The following is a 27,765-nucleotide window of genomic DNA, read 5'->3' as shown; positions in this document are numbered from 1 at the left end:
ATTTGTTTTTATTTTATTTTTTTATTTTATTTTATTTTTCTATCTTATTTCAATTTATTTGTTTTTATTTTATTTTATTTGTTATTACTTGTTTTATTTTATTTTTCTATCTTATTTCAATTTATTTCTTTTTATTTTATTTTATTTGTTATTACTTGTTTTATTTTATTTGTCTATCTAGTTTTATTTTATTTTATTTGTTTTTATTTTATTTTACATTTTTTTATATTATTTTATTTTATTTGTCTACCTTATTTTATTTTAATTTTTCCATCCTATTTTATCTGTTTTTATTTTATTTTACATTATTGTATTTGTTTATTTTATATTTTTTTGTCTGTCTTGTTTTATTGCTGTACCTGCTCCTCCCCTTCAGTCTTGAACAGGTGTGCCGGCTCCTCCCCTTCAGTCTTGCACAGGTGTACTGGTTCCTCCCCTTCAGTCTTGCACAGGTGTACCGGCTCCTCCCCTTCAGTCTTGCCCAGTTGTACCGTCTCCTCCCCTTCAGTCTTGCACAGTTGTACCGGCTCCTCCCCTTCTGTCTTGCACAGGAGTACCGACTCCTCCCCTTCAGTCTTGCACAGTTGTACCTGCTCCTCCCCTTCAGCCTTGCACAGTTGTACCAGCTCCTCCCCTTCAGTCTTGCACAGTTGTACCTGCTCCTCCCCTTCAGCCTTGCACAGTTGTACCAGCTCCTCCCCTTCAGTCTTGCACAGTTGTACCGGCTCCTCCCCTTCAGTCTTGCCCAGTTGTACCGGCTCCTCCCCTTCAGTCTTGCATAGATGTACCGACTCCTCCCCTTCAGTCTTGCACAGATGTACCGACTCCTTCCCTTCAGTCTTGCACAGTTGTACCGGCTCCTCTCCTGGACTGAAATGGCTTCCTCTGATTTCCCTGCACACTGTGAGCTCCTCACCATGTGCATTAGAAGCTGCAGTAAGTCAGACAGAGCTCCGCCCCATTTCCTGGTTGGAGGACGGCCAGCATCATCTAACACTTACCTCCCCAGCCTGACTGTCCCTGTCCTGCCATTTTCATTCATTGGATTTCAGTCCTTTCAATCATGGAGTCTCAGCATCAAATGTGGACGTTACCTTGAGTCTTGGCACGTCCACTCCTCCAAACTGACATTCGCCCATCAAGGCCTAACTCCTCCTAAGAGCCAACCCACTGCTTGTAAGGGCTTCTAAGGGCTCTTGAACCCTCAGCAATAAAAATTACCCAAATATAGCTTCAAATTCTCATTATCCAAAAAAAAAAAAAAATCACGAAAATCATAAAAAATCTAAACCCCCCCCAATGACCTGGATAATCCACTCATAAGTGGAGAGAAAAGATTTCAATGGTGCAAACGAGGTGCCCTCAGTGATGAGGAGCGATGGTCATGTAAGGGTTGGAAGTCCTTTAGAGACAGGAATGATGACTGAACATTTGTTGGTTACACCAAGAGATGCGTTTTTGCAGTTCCAGTGCCGTCCACTTGGAAGGCCGTCCTCACCGCACATCGTTCGTCACTTTCCCTGCTGTACGTCCTACAGAAATAACATGATACGGGGTCCCCCCAAATCTACACCAAGACTCTTCAGGGTCTCTGTGGATTTTAGGGAGAACTCAATGTCGCAAACATATGCACCAGAGACTGACGCAGTCTGCCATTTTGTTAAGAGTAGCCATGTTATTCCTTCATTCTCCTTCCCCCTCCCTTCCTGAGAGGCTCAGTGACAGATGTGTGTGTGTTAAAAGTGTCCCAGGCCAGATCCCAGCAGGGAGCCACGTGGTGCCACACTGCCCAAAGAACCTGTGTTTTTACGGATAACGGATCCTTCCCAGGGGTTCAAGGCATTCCCAAAAAGCCCACACCAGATAACATTTTTAAAAGATCCATTTTTCCCCTATGTCTCATATTTTGGAATATGAGAGACATACATAAAAGCCGGACATATCATCGGATGAACAATGAGCAGGCGAACAGTTTGATGGGTCACTCGCCTTATCTTGGGCGCACGGGAAAGCAGAGAAATAGATCTCGCGAACCGTGTAGCATACAACTTCATAATTCATATCTGGTCAATCCTCAGAATTGTCTGCATAATAATCTACCCGCGGGTGGGAGGTCCCTGGTGCAGATGGAAGGTTATGGACCAGAATATGAGTTATGAAAGATGTTGGCTCCAGTTTAGGGTTCCGCCCGACGATCCCTCCCTAAACAGGGGATTGGTCTTTTACTTCAGAACCACCCCCGGCTGGGAAACTTTAAAGCAGGCTGTCAAGCCTAAGAGAAGTACGTTTTGAAGACATCCCCCATTTTTAACATCAATATACCACCTGGGGAGACCCGTGCCTTTCGCTCTGAAATGTGATCTGCTTCCATCCAAGGCTTAATGGCAAGTAACTTAACCCTTTAACTTCTCCCTGTTATCTCTTTGCTGTGCTGTTTTCTATGTATATATATATATCTTAGTATCTTATCTTCTCTGTAAATATTTTTATTGCACCTGTTTGACCCTTTTAGTAATAAATCTTTCTTTCTGAAAGTGTTGAACTGTTTCTATAGCTCTTAATTGCAATTTACGAATCCCTGAATTTAAAGAGACGCTACTGTTTGTTTTAACCCTCTGTCTAACATGCCTGTATTATGACCAGGTTATGCAGTCGATTATATCAACCATTATAGTGTTATAACTGATAATGTGAGTTTCCTCTTTCTCTGATCAAAAAGGAGGTGGTGGCAGTGTGAAGGGTTAATTGCGTAATTAACCTGACCCAGTAACAATCAATTCAGGCTGCTGGCACATCGATCGGTATCCATTAGCTGGAAAATCGTTGTACAGGGTGCAGCTGGGTGTGGCATTATTACGCACGTCACATCGCGGTTGTAGGTCGGTTAGCCCTTCGGTCACGAGTTTGGTGAGAGGGTCTGCGGTCTGACGCCGCGATCGTGACACTCAAAACAACCAAAAGTGTGGGGTCCTCACCGAGATCCAACAGCAGACCCTCAATTCGTGGGTGCAGAAATGGGAAGGGCAAGTCATGTGTCCTCTCTCCCTTCCTCCTGACCAATATCAGGCCACCTACTCTCAACATTGTCAGGTTGCCCTGCCGGGGGGGGGGAGGCAACCCCAATGAAGGAGGCCCAACCGCACCTGGTGACTACCGTGCACTAATGACAGCAACGTGAGCTGTAAAGTGGAATGTAAAAAAGGGGCAGGGATAGGGCGGGGACAGTGGCTGGCACTAGTGGCCCCATTGTGTCCAACAGTCAATGCCGTTTTTTTTTATTTTCCTCGCACGCGATTGGGCATATTTTGCAGCCAGTTTTACCCCAGTCACTAAGCTTCGGGGTGCTACTTGTAAGGTATTCAGTCATAACTAGAACCTTCAGGGCCCTGAAGCAATAAACCATGAAGGCCCTCCCACTTACCCCACTGATTCTGGGGCCCTTTATTCCCACTGTAGGGCCCTCTATTATGGCCTTGCAATGGGACCCTCTCAGATGTTCTGCAGCTGCATAGTTGCCATAGATGTGTTAAGCCAGACGTTGTAGGCGAAGGGTGTTCTTTAGGGGCGTGGCATTTCAAATGGGCGTGGCACTCCAAGAGGCACCTAATGTTATACTCCTCTGCACATCTCTACCCCCCCCCCGGACTGCGTACCATTCAACATGCCTCCATACAGCCCCCCCCCCGCACATCTCTGTACCTCCCAGATAACCCCTGTACCCATTGCACACCTCCGTACCCCCCAGAAAATTTCTGCACTTTCTTAAACTTCATAGAGGGGGAAACACACCTCTGCACCTCCCAGGATCCTCCGTACCCACTCACCACATCTCTGCACCCCCCACACACACCTCTGCACCTCCCAGCATCCTCCGTACCCCTCACCACATCTCTTCACCCCATTGCACACCTCTGCACCCCCTACACACACCTCTGCACCTCCCAGCATCCTCCGTACCCCCGCACCACATCTCTGCACCCCATCGCACACCTCTGCACCCTCCACACACACCTCTGCACCTCCCAGCATCCTCTGCACCCCTCACCACATCTCTGCACCCCCTCGCACACCTCTGCACCCCCCACACACACCTCTGCACCTCCCAGGATCCTCCGTACCCACTCACCACATCTCTGCACCCCCCACACACACCTCTGCACCTCCCAGCATCCTCCGTACCCCTCACCACATCTCTTCACCCCATTGCACACCTCTGCACCCTCCCCACATACCTCTGCACCTCCCAGCATCCTCCGTACCCCCACACCACATCTCTGCACCCCATCGCACACCTCTGCACCCTCCACACACACCTCTGCACCTCCCAGCATCCTTTGCACCCCTCACCACATCTCTGCACCCCCCACACACACCTCTGCACCTCCCAGCATCCTCCATATCCCTCACTAAATCTCTGCACCCCCTCGCACACCTCTGCACCCCCCACAAACACCCCTGCACCTCCCAGCATCCTCTGCACCCCTCACCACATCTCTGCACCCCCTCGCACACCTCTGCACCCCCCACACACACCTCTGCACCTCCCAGCATCCTCCATATCCCTCATCACATCTCTGCACCCCATCGCACACCTCTGCACCCCCAACACACACCTCTGCACCTCCCAGCATCCTCTGTACCCCTCACCACATCTCTGCACCCCCTCGCACACCTCTGCACCCTCCACACACACCTCTGCACCCCCCCCCACACACCGCTGCACCTCCAAGCATCCTCCATATCCCTCACCACATCTCTGCACCCCCTCGCACACCTCTGCACCTCCCAACATCCTCCATACCCCTCACCACATCTCTGTATTCCCTAGTATGCCTTCAAACACCCAGCCAGTCTTTGTACCCCCCAGTACACCTCTGCAACCCCCACACATGCTTCTGCACCTCCCAGCATCCTCTGAACCCCTCACCACATCTCTGCACCCCCTTGCACACCTCTGCACCCACCACACACACCTCTGCACCTCCCAGCATCCTCCGTACCCCTCACATCTCTGCACCCCCTCGCACACCTCTGCACCCCCCACATACACCTCTGCACCCCCCACATACACCTCTGCACCTCTCAGCATCCTCCATACCCCTCACCACATCTCTGCACCCCCTTGCACACCTCTGCACCCACCACACACACCTCTGCACCTCCCAGCATCCTCCGTACCCCTCACATCTCTGCACCCCCTCGCACACCTCTGCACCCCCCACATACACCTCTGCACCCCCCACATACACCTCTGCACCTCTCAGCATCCTCCATACCCCTCACCACATCTCTGCACCCCCTTGCACACCTCAGCACCCCTCCCTACACCTCTGGACCTCCTAGAATCCGCTGTATCCCCCAGTATGACTCTATAAACCCAGCAAGCCTTTGTACTTACCAGTACACCTCTGCAACCCCCGTCATACCTCTGTACCCCCCCCCCCCACACACACACCTTTGCACCTCCCAGCATCCTCCGTACCCCTCACCACATCTCTGCACCCCCCACACACACCTCTGCACCCCCACACACACCTCTGCACCCCCCCACACACACCTCTGCACCTCCAGCATCCTCCGTACCCCTCACCACATCTCTGCACCCCCCACACACACCTCTGCACCTCCCAGAATCCTCTGTATCCCCCAGTGTGCCTCTTTATACCCAGCAAGCCTTTGTACTCCCCAGTACACCTCTGCAACCCGTGGCACAATATTATTATTATTATTATTATTATTAAAGTTTAGTTCCAAATGCATGGTGAAATAAAATGAATATAATTGCAAGAAAATATAGGTTATTATTATTATTATTATTCTCATCTGTTCTTGCCTTTGTCTTGTCTTTGCTTGTCTTATATTTGGCACCATACTCCCCTTACAATACAATTTCCATACTTTGATAATGAGTTGAATTTGTTTTGGCCCCAGTAGAGGAACGGCCCTTGTCATTACATCTTATTATTATTATTATTATTATTATACAGTATTTATAAAGCGCCAATAGTTCGCTCAGCGCTGTACATTACATAGTTTATACTTTACACTGAACAGCAACAGATCAATTTTAGAATTCAAGTATTTCAAGTTTACATAAGAAAAAAAAACCTCAAGTAAGCAAGACCCCAACATCTCATAAAGTCCACCTAATCATCTACAAAGAGGAATGTGCTTCGCGGCTTCACGTCTACTGGATAGACTTCAACTTGGCCATCAAATCTCCAACTTCCCATTACAAAAACATCAGCTGATCCGAATCAAACAAAAACAAGGCCAAACGTATGGGAAGACCTTCTGCAAAGACTGGAAGCCTTTTCTTCGGATTGTTTATTTCCACGAGTTTCCATTTGGAATTTCCTTATTGTGAAGCCAATTTCCTCCAAGACATCAAGAATTTCTGTTTCCAACGTAGAAGATGAAGCAAAGGAAGGCACATCCTCCTTTTGTGCGCTCCGCGATGGTCTTCCGTCACCTGGGAGAAAGATCCCCCCGATAGACGAAGCAGAGAAATATTTCATAAACAAACAGGATGCTTCGGATGTGTAAGTCCCGAGGACGAGTGGAAACGTGGATTCCTGAAGTCTTTAAGAATGTGTACAGTAATATTCATCATTGCATGTTTGCAAAGAAAAGCAAAAACATAATAATAGCACCTGTTGCCACCAATATTAGTGCCAAAAATCTGAGTACTGTTCGTGATGGTTTTAAAAAGCAACACAGACAGTACTCAATTGTTTCTGCCGCAAATGCACTAATACGGCTACAATCACCTCTGCCAAAAATCTGAAAGCACCAGAGACAGACTTATGCAGGCCATAGACGGGTCAAAAATCAGACTTTTTTTTTTTTTTTTTTAAATAAAACAAAAAATTGGTAGTTGGATGGGCCGACGTTACCACCAACGGTAAAAAAATCGGCTGATTTTCGTCCCGTCTATGGCCGGCATTTAAAAGAAGAAGAAGAAGGAGGAGGAGAAGGAGGAGAAGGAGGAGGAGGAGGAGGAGAAGAGGAAGAAGAAGAAGAAGGAGGAGGAGAAGAAGAGTAAGAAGAAGAAGGAGGAGGAGAAGAAGAAGAAGGAGGAGGAGGAGGAGAAGAAGAGGAAGAAGAAGAAGAAAAAGGAGGAGGAGAAGAAGAAGAAGAAGAAAAAGGAGGAGGAGAAGAAGAGGAAGAAGAAGAAGGAGAAGGAGGAGGAGGAGGAGAAGAGGAAGAAGAAGGAGGAGGAGGAGGAGGAGGAAAAGAAGGAGGAGGAGAAGAGGAAGAAGAAGAAGAAGGAGGAGGAGGAGAAGAAGGAGAAGGAGAAGAAGAATTCCAGTTCGCTATTATATTTTATATGAAAAGTATTGCAGTTGCAAGAAATGTATCCATTTGTATGCATTTCGGATACAGATGTTTTTATTCAGATACAAATGGATACATTTCTTGCAACTGCAATACTTTTCATATAAAATATAATAGCGGACTGGAATTCTTCTTTTTCCTCTTCTTCTTTTTCCTCTTCCTCTTCTCCTCCTCCTTCTTTTTCTCCTCCTCCTCTTCCTTCTTCTTCTTCTTCTCCTCCTCCTTCTTCTTCTTTTTCTTCTTCTCCTCCTCCTCCTCCTCCTTCTTCTTCTTCTCCTCCTCCTTCTTCTTCTCCTCCTCCTTCTTCTCCTCCTTCTACTTCTTCTTTTGCTTCTTCTCCTCCTTCTTTTTCCTTCTTCTTCTTTTTCTTCTCCTCCTCCTTCTTTTTCTTCTCTTCCTCCTCCTCTTCCTCCTCCTCCTTTTTCCTCCTCCTCCCCCTTTTTCCTCCTCCTCCTCCTTTTTCCTCCTCCTCCTCCTTCTTTTTCCTCCTCCTCCTCCTTCTTTCTCCTCCTCCTTCTTTTTCCTCCTCCTCCTCTTCCTCCTCCTCCTTCTTTTTCCTCTTCTTGCAGGTCACGGCTCATGCGCAGATTTGTTTATCGGTGAAACAATCGACCGATTTGCCCATCATTTCTGGGAAAATCGTCCGATCGTCAAAATCGCCCGCAATTTTTCCAGTATGCACGATTAAAAAACAGAGTGAAAATCGGCCGATTATTCTTAGGTCCGATTTTGGTACGAAAATCATTCGGAATTCGAACCATGTATGACCTCCCTAATGCCGGCTATAGACGGGTCGAAAATCGGCCGTTTTTTCGGCCGAAAAAAAAATTGGCTGATTTTCGCACCGTTAGTGGGTTAATTGGTCAGTGGGTTAATAGGCTGTTCCTTTAGCTGTTCCTTTAGCAAGGGAATTTTCCCCAGAGAACAGAAAACGTCGTTCCAGGGGGCTGGCCGTACGGAAGGAGGAGGGACAATGTAAGCAGAACTTTTTTTTATTGGTCCCTTTGAGCCCCGCTGCAAGGGTCATTTTTTCATATTCCCAGACATCAACTTCAAGCAGTTCAGGAGATTCCAGGTATGCCAGGTGATATCAAAAAGTCTCAGGATTTGTTTTGTAACATGACAACAGATGGCAGCACAAGGCTGCACGCACAGTCACAGGGAGCACCGACCTTCAGGAGTCAGTGTGCCAAAAGACATCGTCCTGTGTACATCGGGAGCTGTGCAACTGGTGCTATTCTGACCACGTGCGTTAAAATTAAAATGACCCCGCATTCCCCCAGCCTGTTATAATTGCCCCACAACACCCACTCCATTATAACACCTCACATATCCTCCTCTGTTGCATATAAGTCAGTCCACAACCCCCCCCCACACTTACACTTTCCCCTCTCAAGTATAATTCTCCTGCAGCCCCCCCCAAATTATAACCCCCCTGCTTTATCTATAATTCCCGTGCAGTCCCCCCCATTCCCCCCTGGTTTTTTATTATAATTCTCCTGCAGCCCCTCTTCAATTATATTTACCCTGCCCCCACAAAAAGTATTTCCCTTCTGCCTCCCCTTCAATTATAATTCCCCCGCAGCCCTCCTTCTCCCTTCTGCTGCACCCCACAAATCCCCTGCACCCCAGACGGGTCTCTCACCTCTGCCCCAGCTGCCATCACTCCGTCCAGCTCTGACTAGTAAACAACCACAAGTTACCAGGATAACCAGGGAGCACATATCGCGTGATGACGTCACTACGTCCAGGAGGAGGAGCTAACCAGACTTGTCCTGCAATGGAGGGAGGGAAGGCTGGGTGGACAGAGAACCAACCATTATGGTCCTCTCTCCTCAGAGGTCACCGCGCCTCCTCCAGTGTTGTCATCTCATTCTAGTCATAGCCCAGAATATACCTACTTGATGGTGTCACCCCTCTGGCGGTCTGCACACCCCGCACTCCCATAGCGACGCCACTGTTCAGGGTCCCCTGCCCTGCTGCCTTGTGAACATAGGAGGCCGGCTGCTCAGCACTGGCGCCATTCAGAGAACACTTTGCATTTTCTCAATGAATTCAAAGTTTTCTCTCATTGAAAGAGGTGGAGTGGAGAAATGGTGACATCATGATTTTCAGTTTGTCCAGTCAGAGAACTCTTTGCATTCATTGAGCAAATGCAAGGTGTTCTGTGAATGGTGCCCATGCCAAAAGAGCGGGTGGACTCCTGTGTACAGTAAGCAGCAGAGCAGCCACTCGGCATGGGACCCAGAAACTAGTGGAGGTCACTGTGGTAGCTGTGACCATGTATAAGTACACTATATTGCCGAAAGTATTGGTTGGCCGGCCTTTCCACGCACATGACCTTTAATGGTCCCCCAGTCTTAGTCCGTAGGGTTCAATATTGAGTTGGCCCCGCCCTTTGCAGCTATAACAGCTTCAACTCTTCTGGGAAGGCCGTCCACAAGGTTTAGGAGGGTGTCTATGGGAAGGTTGGACCATTCTTCCAGAAGCACATTTGTCAGGTCAGGCACTGATGTCGGGGGAGGAGGCCTGGCTCGCAGTCTCCGCTCTAATTCATCCCAAAGGTGTTCTATGGGGTTGAGGTCAGGACTCTGTGCAGGCCAGTCAAGTTCCTCCACCCCAAACTGGCTCCTCCATGTCTTTATGGACCTTGCTTTGTGCACTGGTGCGCAGTCATGTTGGAACAGGAAGGGGCCATCCCCAAACCCCTCCCACAAAGTTGGGAGCATGAAATTGTCCAAAATGTCGTCTTAAGAGTTCCCTTCACTGGAACTAGGGGGCCAAGTCCAACCCCTGAAAAACAACCCCACACCATAATCCCCCTCCACTAAACTTTACACTTGGCACAATGCAGTTAGGCAAGTACCGTTCTCCTATCAACCGCCAAACCCAGACACATCCAACAGGTTGCCAGACAGAGAAGTGTGATTGGTCACTCCAGAGAACATGTCTCCACTGCTCTAGAGTCCAGTGGCGGCGTGCTTTACACCACAGCATCCGACTCTTTGCATTGCACTTGGTGATGTAAGGCTTGGATGCAGCTGCTCAGCCATGGAAACCCATTCCATGAAGCTCTCTACGCACTGTTGTTGGGCTCATATGAAGGCCACACCAAGTTTGGAGGTCTTTAGCTATTGACTCTGCAGACAGTTGGTGACTTCTGCGCACTGTGCGCTTCAGCATGCGCTGACCCCGCCCTGTCATGTGACGTGGCCTACCACTTGGTGGCTGAGTGGCTGTTGTTCCCAGTCGCTTCCACTTTGTTATAATCCCACTAACAGTTGAGCGTGGAATATTTAGTAGCCAGGAAATGTCACGGATGGACTTATTGCACAGGTGGCCACCTATCACGGGACCACGCTTGGAGTCACTGAGCTCCTGAGAGCGACCCATTCTTTCACCAATGTTTGTAGAAGCAGTCTGCATGCCTAGGGGCTTGATTGTATACACCTGTGTCCATGGAGGGGATTGGAACACCTGAATCACATGATTGGGAGGACGGGGCCAATACTTTTGGCAATCTAGTGTCCATTCCTTGTTATAATTACAATGTAACTAGGGGCGGACTGACAACTCATGAGGCCCCCGGGCAATAGGGGATCATGGGGCCCCTGTGTCCTTGCCCAAACTCAAAAAAGCCAATGAAAGGTACCAGGGGCATCTCATGGGACCCCCTACTGATCCCGGGCCCTCGGGCAGTGCCCGAGTGCTCGAATGGTCAGTCCGCCCCTGAATGTAACTATTAACAATTGGCTATACCTAAACGTCATCTTCCAGCTAACCCGTCTGATCTCCACATATGAAGCGCTGAAGCCTCGTAAACACATAATTCCGGAGAGTGTAGCAGATATCTCAGTGTTTGTTTTCGGTGACACTTGGCTAATCCATGGAATGCGGTGGATCTGGGATGGCTCTAATTGAATTTAATTTCCAGGAGGAAGGTCAGAGGCTGCCGATTGAACTTTAACCACAGGGAGAAAGTGGAAGCTTTTTTATTGGCTGCCGGAGAATTCGATCTGACCAACAAATCGGTGTGTACATAAATACGGCTTGTTTTGGGATGCAGCTCACCCAGGCTGTGGCGTTGCCCTGAAGCTGCTTCTCTTGATTAAGACCTGAAAAGTAAATAAGGCTTAATAGGTGGAACGTGGTGGTCAGGAGGGGATGTGAGGGGTCATCAGCGCACAATGCGCCCATCGCAGAGGGGGGATCTTATCGCCAATCATATCTGATGTGATAACCTCTCCACAAAGGTTGACAATCTTTCATTTTTTGAAAATCCGCCACCCATCCCCCCCTAATAAAAATGACACGGGGCTCAAAAATTTTATTGACTCAAATCATCAGATTCCCTATAAGGACCATGATATCTAAATGTAAAAAACAGGAATCAGTGAGTGCTTAAAGTAAAAGCAGCTAGTACACTAAAATGGAAACCACATAACCAGGGGAGGACTGACAACTCATGGGGCCCCCGGGCAATAGGGGATCATGGGGCCCCTGTGTCCTTGCCCAAACTCAAAAAAGCCTATGAAAAAGGTACCAGGGGCATCTCATGGGGCCCCCTACTGACCCCGGGCCCTCAATAGGGGATCATGGGGCCCCTGTGTCCTTGCCCAAACTCAAAAAAGCCTATGAAAAAGGTACCAGGGGCATCTCATGGGGCCCCCTACTGACCCTGGGCCCAAGTTTCCAAATGGTCAGTCCGCCCCTGCACATAACCTTCTAAAATGAACATAAAATATATAGTGCAGCGCTATAAAAAATCTAAAAATATATTCGATGCAAACGCCTGAGGCTAAAATTCACAGTAAGATAGCCGGTAAAGCATATCATAACTAGAAAAGCTACAATTTCTGGGGAAATTGTGTGAAGTGTTCTTGCCTCCAACAGTAGTCTATAACTGGAGTGGGCGGAGTAACTGGGCGGAGTAGCTTTTGTCACTCCTTTTGCTGCCTGCTCACACACCTGGGTTCCTTTGGCAAGGGCAGAGAAGAGCGGTTAAAAACAAACTGCTCCAACTTGCTCACTTCACTGGCGGTTGCCATCTTCAAATGGTTGTAGTTTAAAATCCTACACCTAAGAGCTTTATAATGTGAGAATCACAAGACCCAGACCTACATTTTGATGCATAGTATGTCTCTGAAATATTAAAAATGAAGGCACAGTCGCAGTTTAGACATTGCCCTTCAAATTTGAGGTGGCTAGAGTGGAGTTTCAATGAATGTCAATGGGCGGCGTGAGTTGCAAACAAATGGTCGTATTGTGAAAACTATCAGGACTATGGCTTAGCCGTGGACATTGTTAGTGGCAGCAGGGACAGCTGAATGTTTTGATATAAGATTTCTGTAGGTGAGCTTGAAAATGAGGGAGTGATGGCAGTTTAGAAATCATGTCCTGATTTTTCAGCTCACATTCTAGCTTTTGTCAGCTCCCACTCTAGTTTTGAACATTCCACCATTCGTTCCTACGGGACCAATTTCACCACAAAAACACAGATATTTTGTGAACCATTCGGCGCAACGTTCCACAAAGTAATAGCACATCAATCGGGAACAATCGGCACGTTTCGGTATATTACTGTCTATGTCATGTAAAAACTGTGGGAGGAGTTAGGGTGGTAAATTTGGATATAATAATAAGAATGTATATGTGAGATAACAGGAAGTGGTCGCCATGCAAGAACACTTAAAAAACAGTGATGAGGTATATATATATTGTCCGTATCAGATGGGAAATACATTTAGAAATAAAGTGATGTGTATCCCAACAACCTTGCAATATATATAAATAACCAAATACATCAATAAATGTCCAATATAAGTGCTGGAAGTGATGTTGGTACAGGGAAGCAATAAACTGGATAGGTGACTTCACTACTCCCAGTGACACATGTGATCCGGTGACGTGCAGGGAAAAATAGTATAATTGCACACTCACCAGAGGCGCAATATAAATGCGAAATGTATATCAAATAAGCCAGAGGTCCTCTCTGTCATGGAAAGGATGCAGCCTGGAATGGATATCTCTTCTGCGGATAAGGGCGATGGAAAATCTTTTCTAGAGGTCCCCTTTTTAGGTTAGCTGTGATGGGGGCCTGCTTAGGATTTCTCTCCTCTGGACCCTGGGATGATAACCTGGGGGTCCCGGGGAATTAAGTGCTCGGTGTGGAGCAAATGGTGCCATAGTCTAGTATTCCTCATAAAAATGAATTTATTAATATTGTATAAAATATATAAAAAAGGACACACATTATTGAATAATTCCCATGGGTAGGCGTTAGTGAAAATGTAATCCTCCAAATAATGCAGGTACATGCAGCATAAAGCTGCTCTGTGTACTAACCAGCAGGATTTCAAAGATGGCCGCCGGACCTCCGTGATGCGACGGTGTGACGTCACGGCGTGTGGGGCTCTTCCTTAACGCGTTTCGTACAGTACATTATCATAAGGGGTGTGCGATTGACGCAAATCATCAGATTCCCTACAAGGACCATGACATCTGAATGATGACATTTGTAAAACGTAAGTAACACTTAGAGGACCTTCACACTACGGCATTTTTGGAAACGCGGACAGAATTGCCATAATTCTGCTTGCAATTTTAAAACGCTCTACTAAAATGAAAAACCGTGGAACCGCGTATTCAGGTAGCATTCATTTTAATGGCACCTGAAAAAGTGGCGCGATTGATGCGCGATAAATCACGCTGCAATCATGGCAAATCGCGTTACGTGCTGCGTTTTGGCCAAAAGAAGTTCCTGAGCGTTTCTGCCTGTGATTCGAAACGCCATATTGTGAATAGGGCCATGCTGCCCTGCCTTTCTGCTAAAGCGCAGCTAACCCGCAGTTTTCATGCAGATTAGCTGCTCTTTCCCATAGACATCTATGAGGTCGTGAGGATTTGGTGCAGTTTGAGAAAGTGCAACAAAACGCATTCGTACTGCGTGTTTGGTGCGCGTTCGGAAACCACCCGAAAACCGCGGGCCATCATAGAAGTCTATGGGAAAGCTCACCCACATGAAACCCAAAGATCTCAAGGCAGGAATAGACGTTCCCGATGGCGATTTTAAAAGTGCAATATATGCGCAAATAGGGCAGGCCATCTCATTGAATGCACATTTGTTGCCCAAAAGAAGCTCCTCCTCCTTTTTGGGCAACAAACTTTTTATGTATTTATTTAAACATGCGTTTTGATGCGATTGCTGGGCAATCGTGGCAGAATTGCACCGCATTTTGGGGTGCCATTAGGTATAATGACGCCTAAACGCACATTGAGCGTTTTGCCACAATTCCAAATCATCTAATGTGAATGGGGCCTAAAGCAGAATGTCATAATATTGTCTTGTATTGGGAATACACCAAACTTAAAATGATAGTAGAAAACCCCCCCAAACCCCCCCAGACATGTTATACTGTATGCAGGAGTTTGGCACAGAGCAGCCCCGATCCTCCTCTTCTTGGGTCCCCCACTGACGCTCCTGGCCCCTCCCTGCTGCCAAATGCCCCCATAGCACACTGCATGCTATGGGGGCACCTTGCTCCCAAGCCACCGCTCTGTATGACCATTCACCCACACAGCGCAGCTCGGCCCAGCCCCCCTCCATCACTGGCTTACTGGCTGTGATTGACAGTAGTGGGAGCCAATGGCTTTCGCTGCTGTCTGAGCCAAGGAGGAGAGAGAGACCCGGGGAGCCGGAGCTGTTGTGCACATCGCTGGAACGGGATGGGGCTCAGGTAAGCACTGCGGGGAGGGCTGGGGGCAGGGGCGGACTGACAACTCATGGGGCCCCCGGGCAATAGGGGATCATGGGGCCCCTGTGTCCTTGCCCAAACTCAAAAAAGCCTATGAAATAGGTACCAGGAGCATCTCATTGGGCCCATTACTGACCCCGGGCCCTTGGGCAGTGCCTGAGTTTCCAAATGGTCAGTCCGCCCCTGGCTGGGGGGCTGCAGCACACAGACCTTTTTTTACCTTCATGCATAGCATGCATGTAGGTAAAAAACCTTGAAACTTTACAACCGCTGTAAAAATTACACAACATCCCACCCGACCAAAAACTTAAAAAAAGAAAGGCTTTGGCTTTACAAACACAGTGGCTAAATGGTTAGCACCTCCGCCTTCCGGCAGTACTCGGGTCGCTGCTTCAAATCCCAACTATGGCACCACCTGCCTGGAGTTTGCATGTTCTCCTTGTGTGGGTTTCCTCCAGGTACTCCGCTTTCCTCCCTCCAAAGACATGCTGGTAGGTGAATTGGATCCTGTCTAAATTGCCCCTAGTATGTGTATGTATGAATGTGAGTTAGGGACCTTAGATTGTACGTTCCTTGGGGGCGGGGACTGATGTGAATGTACAATATATATGTAAAGCGCTGCATACATTGATGGCGCTATATAAGTACCTGAAATAAATAATAATAAAACAACTGCCACAGTGCTGTCTGTGTGACAGGAAGCACATGGAAACTTCATATGACACTCCAGCCTTAGAGCACCTCCACACGCGGTGCATGCCCCAGATACAACAGGTACATGAATGTAAAACCAAGGGAAGTGTCTTAGCAGCCTCACACTATGTAAGGCCATTCATACTCGGTAGCAACCTCAACCAGCTCCATCTGGACCATGCACTGATGCGTTTCGCCCTGCCCCCAGGGATTAGTAATGGAGAACCTTCATTACTAAGTCCCAGAACAGGACGAAACGCGCCGGTGGTGTGGTTTAGATGGACCTGGCTGAGGTTGCTACTAACAGAGTATGAACGGCTTTTTATGAAGTGCGGTGGACAGGTCACTTCCCTTGCTTGTATGTTCCCACAGAGCTAGTACAAGCTTTTTCATGGCTTGCACCATCAGCGGGAACAAACAGATACCCCTGCAGCAGCCTGAGCGGACATTAGGATCCTTCAGGATGAAGATGGATCCACAGCTTTTTCTAGATACATGAATCTATTGCCCACACTGACACTTGGCTTATGGAGGGTCATCAGAATTCTAAAAAGTGGCTTAGACACTTCCCCTAACTGTTTCTGGGATATTTATTACCTATGATTGAAAGCTCCATCTAGTGGCCATAATGCGGTACTTTCCTGAAATTTCTCCGTCAGAACATGACTGCATTACGGCCACTAGATGGAGCAGACGATCATAGGAAACAATCACATTAGACACAATACTGTGATTATTTGTTGATGCTTGATGCACATTTCTGTAATAGACCCCCTAAGTGTCAGGGGGGGTGATGAGTGTTAGGAAAATGTGATAGCCAAAGGGTCAATGGGTGAGGAAAAATATTTTTTTCAGGTGTCAGTAAAATTTCCCCAAAATAATGGTGAGTATACGACTTTCTTGGAAGAACAGACGTGAACAGCCATTCTGGGTGCAATAGACAGAAAATGACATTTGCTTCCCGATCTGACTGAAGTCTGGTGCGTTGTGCACATGAAGATTTTCTGGCTGCCGCTAAAATATTTATACCAATTAGCCAATCGCCTTCTTTTGTTTGCCGTTTTTAACCAGCGAAGGTTCAACGAAACACAAAAAAAAGGAAAACCGCTCCGTAAACGGGACACAAAGATGTTTTGTTCGGCGAGGATGCCGACACTCTCCGGCTTTTATAGTCCTGCTCATTCATCAAGTCCCCATTCAGGTGTCCAGCCTCATTACCTTTGTGGCAGCCCTGGCCAAACCGCCGTCCTGCGGCGCGGGACAATACGGCGGGTTCATTCAGCAGCGCGTCACGTATTAGGTGAACTCATCAATATTTGTTCAATATGCCGAGCGGCTTTGCTCGCTGTCACCTCCAGATCCCTGATGGGGGCACCTACACAGGCAATGTCACCATCTTCATGTCCTTTCACAGCATTACATCACCCTCTCCTGCAAAGAAAATGCACAGACAGAGAAGTGTGATTGGTCACTCCAGAGAACATGTCTCCACTGCTCTAGAGTCTAGTGGTGGCGTGCTTTACACCACGGCATCCAACGCTTTGCATTGCACTTGGTGATGGAAGGCTTGGATGCAGCTGCTCGGCCATGTAAACCCATTCCATGAAGCTCTCTACGCACTGTTGTTGGGCTCATCTGAAGGCCACACCAAGTTTGGAGGTCTTTAGCTATTGACTCTGTAGACAGTTGGCGACTTCTGCACACTGTGCGCTTCAGCATGCGCTGACCCCGCCCTGTCATTTGACATGGCCTACCACTTGGTGGCTGAGTTGCTGTTGTTCCCAGTTGCTTCCACTTTGCTATAATCCCACTAACAGTTGAGCGTGGAATATTTAGTAACCAGGAAATGTCACGGATGGACTTATTGCACAGGTGGCCACCTATCACGGGACCACGCTTGGAGTCACTGAGCTCCTGAGAGCGACCCATTCTTTCACCAATGTTTGTAGAAGCAGTCTGCATGCCTAGGGGCTGGATTGTACACACCTGTGTCCATGGAGGGGATTGGAACATCTGATGGAGGGCTGGCCTAATATAATATGGTCAGCATGCACAGAACGCCAATGCGCTTTAATCAGCAGGCGCTTGGACCTAGGAGGTGGCGGCGGCCGCGCATGCGCACTCGCGGACGCGTGCCTGGCACCAATGACAGCGCAGGGCGCGCTATTTAAACCAGCCCTGCACAGACACTAGTTGCCGTATGTTCCTGTTCCTGCGTACCTGTTGATTGATTTGTTGCCGACCCTGCTTGATCCTGACCTTTGCTGACTATCTCCTGCTCTGACCCCTGGCTCGTTTGACTACTCTCCTGGATATCCCTATTGATCTGAACTCCTGTTACCGAACCCGGCGAGTGACCTGACTACTCTTTGCCTGCTGCTTGGTACCGTGCTGTCCCCACTGTTACCGACCCGGCCTGTCTGACCACGCTTGCTACCCTGCCATCCATCCATCCGTCCCGTACGGATCCGGTCACCACTGCTCAGGCCTCTTCACGTCAGGCTCCCTACCAGTGTATACCTCTGGCGGATCCCTCTACCATAGGCGGGTGTAATCAGGGGCCGCGACCTGGTCACTGTCTACTCCAAGTCCATCCCCACCATCAGGGGCCCTGGTGAACAAGCAGACTGGGACTTAGACTCCGCGCTCTGGGGGATCCTGTCCTGTGGATTGCTAGAGGTACCGCCAGGCGGTGTCTGACAAATACTTTTGGCAATCGTACATATATACAGTGGGGCAAAAAAGTATTTAGTCAGCCACCAATTGTCCCCCATTTTGACCCCACGGGGTGAGATCTTGCGTGGAGCCCCAGATCGAGGGAGATTATAAGAGGTCTTGTATGTCTTCCATTTTATAATTATTGCTCCCACAGTTGATTTGTTCACACCAAGCCGCTTGCCTATTGCAGATTCAGTCTTCCCAGCCTGGTGCAGGTCTACAATTTTGTTTCTGGTGTCCTTCGACAGCTCTTTGGTCTTCACCATAGTGTAGTTTGGAGTGTGACTGTTTGAGGTTGTGGACAGGTGTCTTTTATACTGATAACAAGTTCAAACAGGTGCCATTGATACAGGTAATGAGTGCAGGACAGAGGAGCCTCTTAAAGAAGAAGGTACAGGTCTGTGAGAGCAAGAAATCTTGCTTGTTTGTAGGTGACCAAATACTTATTTTCCACCATAATTTGCAAATAAATTCTTTCCAGATCAGCCAATGTGATCGTCTGGATTTGTTTTCTCATTTTGTCTCTCATAGTTGAGGTCTCCCTATGATGCCAATTACAGGCCTCTCTCATCTTTGTAAGTGGGAGAACTTGTACAATTGGTGGTGACTAAATACTTTTTTGCCCCACTGTATATATATATAGTCATTAAATCACTTTTGCAGGGCTGTAGATAATTTTTTTCCTGGGGGATAATCTTGGGCACCCAGAGGGATAAAAAAAGGAGGCCAGCTGTGCATGCTGCAGTGAATTTAACCATGCTAACAGTGGGAGGGGCTTAAAATCTGAACCTACACTGTAATATATGCCACAGTCCTTGTACCCAAAGGCACATGCACACAGGTATTGTGTACAGCTGACCATAGACATGAATGGCTGTGGTACATATATATGCTGATACTTGTGTAAACCTGTGTAAAGTGTACGGGTGTATTCTCCCCACTGCTGACAGGACAGTATGGCAAAGAGACAAAGAAGAATGCTCTGGCTGTATGACTTCAGTGCCATAAAGTGGTCACTAGACAGGACACTCAGCAGAGGGTTTGGACCCCCATATCCCTCCCCTTATCTACGCCCATGCTGCGAAGGTCCTCCCCACCACCATTGATGCCTGCGGTGGTTCCAGGGTTCTCCTCTTACTCCGGGAATCCCAGGACCATGGTAATCTGCCATAACATTTGGAGCAGAGGGAATTTGGAGAACATTTACCCATAAATCTCCCCTGGAGCTAACAGACCCTGTCAGGAATGGACTTGCCAATAATGGTGGGACTCACCTGCCTTGTGGGCTGCAGTACCAGGGCTGGCCAGCGGGTGCTCTCAGCAATCAGAGACTCAACCCTGCAGCCAGCCAAACACCTGAAGCTGATTATGCAGGTGTATTTAAGGGATGGCCAGACCTGCAGTCTGTGCCTTGGTGTAATGTCAGGGCTCCGGGTATGACCAGAGGTATGTGAACTGACGCAGGGAAACGCAGGCTTCAGATATGTTATAAACAATATAATTTATTAATACTAACAATACAAAACGCAGAAATAAATTATATTGTTTATAACATATCTAAAGCCTGCGTTTCCCTGCGTCAGTTCACATACCTCTGGTCATACCCGGAGCCCTGACATTACACCAAGGCACAGACTGCAGGTCTGGCCATCCCTTAAATACACCTGCAATCAGCCTCAGGTGTTTGGCTGACTGCAGGGTTGAGTCTCTGATTGCTGAGAGCACCCGCTGGCCAGCCCTGGTACTGCAGCCCACAAGGCAGGTGAGTCCCACCATTATTGGCAAGTCCATTCCTGACAGACCCGGAGGTAACGTGCATTATGTCACTTACAGGTTCTGAGCTGTCATTCCTTGCCTTCTCTAGCCAGGGAAGCAGATAATTAAACATGATTTGTGCTTGATTAGATGCAGTGGAGGGCAGGAGATACATTGGGGGTCTAATAGATATCTGATATCTCCATAAAGAGGACATGTCTTCTGCCCATGTTATCACATAAGGGTCTTATGATGGCAATAAAGTTAAGTTGAAAAGAAAGTGTAAAAAAAAACACCCCCAACGCATTAAACATAAGAAAATTAAAAGCACCTCATCATCTCTGTACACGTCCAAATGCAAATACGTGCATAGGGCATGCAATATAAAGTGTATGTAATCACACATGTAAGGTATCACTGAGAACATCACATTGAGAGCAAAAATTATAGGAATATAATTAAAGTGCATGTAAAGCTAAATTTTTTGTAATTAAAAAATTAAACACATCATACTTACCTGCTGTGTGCAATGGTTTTGCACAGAGTAGCCCCGATCCCTTTTTCTGGGATGAGAGTATGAGCGATAGAAGTAGCAAAAGGAGTTAACAAGTTAATTTTCTGAAATGTAGCATGCTGATAGGAGGAGACAGCAGAGTTACAAACAGATCAACTCATCACTGTGCTGCTTCCTCTTTTCACTGTTTAGTAGCTGACTGAGTGTGGGTTCAGATGTGAGGTTCCCTTAAATGTTATACAGGATTCTTATTCAGGAATGCAGCCTGGGTGGCCAAGAAAGGAAGGCCAATGAGCGTGCAGACCCCTCCTCCTGAACCAGGCTAAAAACATTCAGCATTGGGAGGGTACACTGCAAGAGGGTTGGTAAAAGGCTTCCACCCTTTGCAAGGCACCTTGTGTCCATGTTAAAAGGACAAGGGCCTCATCCCCGTATACTTTCCCCCAAAAGGTATGTAGGGGGCTTGTGGAGGAGGAAGGACTTATCAGAATCTTAAAGCCCCATTTGCAATAAGGGGGCCCCCAGATATCCAGAAACTCCTAGGGAAATGAGTACGGGGTACAGTCCCCCCAAAAAAGTTACAAGTAAAGAAAGCACACACACCGTGCCATAGATCTTTATTACAGAATGTCATTAATGTTCTGCAATATGAATCCAGCATCGATCACATTGTCCAAGTGTAGATACTCATCAATCACGATGACCCACCACCATGACCTGCCGCCTGTCGTAAATGAATCATCTGGGAATAACATGCGGTCTCATTGGCCAGATATGGTCATGCCCATGTGATGTGTTCAGGGATGTAGATACTCATCAATCATGATTACCAGCCACCACCACGACCTGCTGCCCATCATTAACAAATCATCTTGGAATCACAGGTGACCTCATTGACCAGGTATAGTCGTGACCACATGATGTGTCCAGGGATGTAGATGCTCATCAATTATGATGATCGGCCACTTGCATGGTCTGCTGCCCTCACAAACAAATCAGCTTGGAATCACAGGTGACCTCATTGACCAGGTGTTGTCATCACCATGTGTTGTGTCCAGGGATTTAGATGCTCATCAATCATGATGACCAAACACCACCATGACCTGCTGCCCATCGTAAACAAATCAGCTTGGAATCACAGGTGACCTTATTGACCAGGTGTGGTCATGATGATGTGTCCACAGATGTAGATGCTTATCAATCATGATAACCAACCACTACCAGGACCTGCTGCCCATCGTAAGCAAATCATCTTGGAATCATAGGTGACCTCATTGACCAGGTGTGATCATGACTATGTGACATGTCCAGGGATGTAGATACTCATCAATCATGATGACCAGCCACTACCACAACCTGCTGTTCATCGTAAACAAATCATCTTAGAATCGCAGGTGACCTCACTGACCAGGTGTGGTCATCACCATGTGATGTGTCCAGGGATGTAGATACTCATCAGTCATGATGACCAGCCACCACCACAACCTGCTGCCTGTCGTAAACAAATCATCTTGGACCACAGGTGGCTTCATTGACCAGGTGTGGTTGTGTCCAGGGATTCAGATGCTCATCAATCATGATGACCAACCACCACCATGACCTGCTGCCCATTGTAAACAAATCATCTTGGAATCACAGGTGACCTCATTGACCAGGTGTGGTCATGACCACATGATATGTCCAGGGATGCAGATGCTCATCAATCATGATGACCAACCACCACCATGAGCTAAACTAACTACCTTGGAATCTCAGGTGACCTAATTGACCAAATATGATGTTGGCTTTGATCCCTGGCTGGTTTATTTATAAACAGAAGTTGGGGGTCCAGGTGAAAGGTCTGGCCTAAAATGGCCAGTTTGTCAGCGGTTCACCAAACCACGAACAGGCTGGGTTCGAGTCAAATGTGAACCCCTACTGGCAATAAATACTTCTCGTTTTTCAGCCAGTTGAAAAGCTTTCCATATGATCAGATATAAAACAGTAAAGTGTGAGAATCACAGAACAAAGATGTAGATGCTCATCAATCATGATGACCAACCACTACCATGACCTGCTGCCCATCGTAAATAAATCATCTTGGAATCACAGTTGACCTCATTGACCAGGTGTGGTCATCACCAGGGATGTAGATACTCATCAGTCATGATGACCAGCCACCACCATGACCTGCTGCCCATCGTAAACAAATCATCTTGGAATCACAGGTGACCTCATTGACCAGGTGTGGTTGTGTCCAGGGATGCAGATGCTCATCAATCATGATGACCAACAACTACCATGACCTGCTGCCCATCGTAAACAAATCATCTTAGAATCACAGGTGACCTCATTGACCAGGTGTGGTCATCACCAGGTGATGTGTCCAGGGATGTAGATACTCATCAGTCATGATGACCAGCCACCACCACGACCTGTTGCCTATCGTAAACAAATCATCCTGGACCACAGGTGACCTCATTTACCAGGTGTGGTAATCACCATGTGATGTGTCCAGGGATGTAAATACTCATCAATCATGATGACCAACCACCACCATGAGCTAAACCACCTTGGAATCTCAGGTGACCTCATTGACCAAATATGATGTTGGCTGTGACCCCTGGCTGGTTTATTTACTTCTCGTTTTTCAGCCAGTTGAAAAGCTTTCCATATGATCAGATATAAAACAGTAAAGTGTGAGAATCACAGAACAAAGATGCTTATCAATCATGATGACCAACCACTACCATGGAATCACAGGTGGCCTCAATGACCAGGTGTGGCCATTACCATGTGATGTGTCCAGGGATGTAGATACTCATCAGTCATGATGACCAGCCACCACCACAACCTGCTGCCTGTCATAAATAAATCATCTTGGACCACAGGTGGCCTCATTGACCAGGTGTGGTTGTGTCCAGGGATTCAGATGCTCATCAATCATGATGACCAACCACTACCATGACCTGCTGCCCATCGTAAAAACAAATCATCTTAGAATCACAGGTGACCTCAATGACCAGGTGTGGTCATCACCATGTGATGTGTCCAGGGATGTAGATACTCATCAGTCATGATGACCAGCCACCACCACAACCTGCTGCCTATCATAAACAAATCATCTTGGACCACAGGTGGCCTCATTGACCAGGTGTGGTTGTGTCCAGGGATTCAGATGCTCATCAATCATGATGACCAACCACCACCATGACCTGCTGCCCATCGTAAACAAATCATCTTGGAATCACAGGTGACCTCATTGACCAGGTGTGGTTGTATCCAGGGATGCAGATGCTCATCAATCATGATGACCAACAACTACCATGACCTGCTGCCCATCGTAAACAAATCATCTTAGAATCACAGGTGACCTCATTGACCAGGTGTGGTCATGACTACATGATATGTCCAGGGATGCAGATGCTCATCAATCATGATGACCAACCACCACCATGAGCTAAACTAACCACCTTGGAATCTCAGGTGACCTCATTGACCAAATATGATGTTGGCTGTGACCCCTGGCTGGTTTATTTATAAACAGAAGTTTGGGGTTCAGGTGAAAGGTCTGGCCTAAAATGGCCAGTTTGTACAGCGGTTCACCAAACCACGAACAGGCTGGGTTCGAGTCAAATGTGAACCTCTACTGGCAATAAATACAGTACTTCCAGTTTTTCAGCCAGGTGAAAAGCTTTCCATATGATCAGATATAAAACAGTAAAGTGTGAGAATCACAGAACAAAGATGTAGATGCTCATCAATCAGGATGCCCAACCACTACCATGACCTGCTGCCCATTGTAAATAAATCATCTTGGAATCACAGGTGACCTCATTGACCAGGTGTGGTCATCACCAGGGATGTAGATACTCATCAGTCATGATGACCAGCCACCACCACGACCTGCTGCCCATCGTAAACAAATCATCTTGGAATCACAGGTGACCTCATTGACCAGGTGTGGTTGTGTCCAGGGATGCAGATGCTCATCAATCATGATGACCAACAACTACCATGACCTGCTGCCCATCGTAAACAAATCATCTTAGAATCACAGGTGACCTCATTGACCAGGTGTGGTCATGACCACATGATATGTCCAGGGATGCAGATGCTCATCAATCATGATGACCAACCACCACCATGAGCTAAACTAACCACCTTGGAATCTCAGGTGACCTCATTGACCAAATATGATGTTGGCTGTGACCCCTGGCTGGTTTATTTATAAACAGAAGTTTGGGGTTCAGGTGAAAGGTCTGGCCTAAAATGGCCAGTTTGTACAGCGGGTCACCAAACCACGAACAGGCTGGATTCGAGTCAAATGTGAACCCCTACTGGCAATAAATACTTCCAGTTTTTCAGCCAGTTGAAAAGCTTTCCATATGATCAGATATAAAACAGTAAAGTGTGAGAATCACAGAACAAAGATGTAGATGCTCATCAATCATGATGACCAACCACTACCATGACCTGCTGCCCATCGTAAATAAATCATCTTGGAATCACAGGTGACCTCAATGACCAGGTGTGGCCACTACCATGTGATGTGTCCAGGGATGTAGATACTCATCAGTCATGATGACCAGCCACCACCACAACCTGCTGCCTGTCATAAACAAATCATCTTGGAACACAGGTGGCCTCATTGACCAGGTGTAGTTGTGTCCAGGGATTCAGATGCTCATCAGTCATGATGACCAACCACTACCATGACCTGCTGCCCATCGAAAAAACAAATCATCTTAGAATCACAGGTGACCTCAATGACCAGGTGTGGTCATTACCATGTGATGTGTCCAGGGATGTAGATACTCATCAGTCATGATGACCAGCCACCACCACAACCTGCTGCCTATCATAAACAAATCATCTTGGACCACAGGTGGCCTCATTGACCAGGTGTGGTTGTGTCCAGGGATTCAGATGCTTATCAATCATGATGACCAACCACCACCATGACCTGCTGCCCATTGTAAACAAATCATCTTGGAATCACAGGTGACCTCATTGACCAGGTGTGGTCATGACCACATGATATGTCCAGGGATGCAGATGCTCATCAATCATGATGACCAACCCCCACCATGAGTTAAACCACCTTGGAATCTCAGGTGACCTCATTGACCAAATATGATGTTGGCTGTGACCCCTGGCTGGTTTATTTATAAACAGAGGTTGGGGGTTCAGGTGAAAAGTTTGGCCTAAAATTGCCAGTTTGTACAGCAGTTCACCAAACCACGAACAGGCTGGGTTCGAGTCAAATGTGAACCCCTACTGGCAATAAATTTTCCAGTTTTTCAGCCGGTTGAAAAGCTTTCCCAATGATCAGATATAAAACAGTAAAGTGTGAGAATCACAGAACAAAGATGTAGATTCTCATCAATCATGATGACCAACCACTACTATGACCTGCTGCCCATTGTAAATAAATCATCCTGGAATCACAGGTGACATCATTGACCAGGTGTGGTCATCACCAGGTGATGTGTCCAGGGATGTAGATACTCATCAGTCATGATGACCAGCCACCACCATGACCTGCTGCCCATCGTAAACAAATCATTTTGGAATCACAGGTGACCTCAATGACCAGGTGTGGTCATCACCATGTGATGTGTCCAGGGATGTAGATACTCATCAGTCATGATGACCAGCCACCACCACAACCTGCTGTCTATCGTAAACAAATCATCTTGGACCACAGGTGGCCTCATGGACCAGGTGTGGTTGTGTCCAGGGATTCAGATGCTCATTAATCATGATGACCAACCACCACCATGACCTGCTGCCCATCGTAAATAAATCATCTTGGAATCACAGGTGACCTCATTGACCAGGTGTGGTCATCACCATGTGATGTGTCCAGGGATATAGATACTCATCAGTCATGATGGTCAGCCACCACCACGACCTGCTGCCCATCGTAAACAAATCATCTTGGAATCACAGGTGACCTCATTGACCAGGTGTGGTCATGACCACGTAATGGGTCCAGGGATGTAGATGCTCATCAATCATGATGACCAACCACTACCATGACCTGCTGCCCATCGTAAACAAATCATCTTAGAATCACAGGTGGCCTCATTGACCAGGTGTGGTTGTGTCCAGGGATACAGATGCTCATCAATCATGATGACCAACCACCACCATGAGCTAAACTAACCACCTTGGAATCTCAGATGACCTCAGTGACCAAATATGATGTTGGCTGTGATCCCTGGCTGGTTTATTTATAAAAAGAAGTTGAGGGTTCAGGTGAAAGGTCTGGCTTAAAATGGCCAGTTTGTACAGCGGGTCACCAAACCACGAACAGGCTGGGTTCGAGTCAAATCTGAACCCCTACTGGCAATAAATACTTCTCGTTTTTCATACGGTTGAAAAGCTTTCCCTATGATCAGATATAAAACAGTAGAGTGCGAGAATCACAGAGCACAGAAAATGTCCAGACAGAGTCCGTCCTCGATGTGTAAACTGACAATTGGCCGGGTGCCGTCATACAATCATCATTATCCTACACACAGAGATAAACATTTACAATTGTAACATGGAACATATGGAGAGAAATGTTTCCCCTGGGGTCCTATACGGGATATTTTCTAAAATGATCTGTTATATGTAGTTAATGACCCAGGCCGCTCTAAAAATACCGTATGGCACCGCCGTATACCGAATCAGACCACAATGAACATAAATTAAAAAATAAACAAAAAGTTGCACAAGATGGCCCGGAGTAACTGCCAAGTTGGGATTTTTGTTTTTGTCTGAAAAGCTGAATTTGCAGCTTCCTTAGCGAATTCCTCCCACGGTAGTCAGTAAGAAGATTAAACCTTTTGGAGGTCTAAATAGCTCCTCCATTAGGAACAACAGAGACATTTCGATGAAAGGCCAATCGGGGCTCGATGACCCTGGGCGTCATTCAGCCTGGGACACGGAGGACATCCTGTGGTAAAGATGAGGTACTGCGGGGGAACGGCATCAGTTTAACCCTTTTGCTACCAGAGCCAT

This window comes from Staurois parvus, unplaced genomic scaffold, assembly GCF_062004578.1.
Source record: "Staurois parvus isolate SC_StPar_1 unplaced genomic scaffold, SC_StPar_1.0 ptg001235l, whole genome shotgun sequence".
In the NCBI taxonomy this organism is placed as follows: Eukaryota; Metazoa; Chordata; class Amphibia; order Anura; family Ranidae; genus Staurois; species Staurois parvus.
This window is presented reverse-complemented; position numbering follows the sequence as displayed.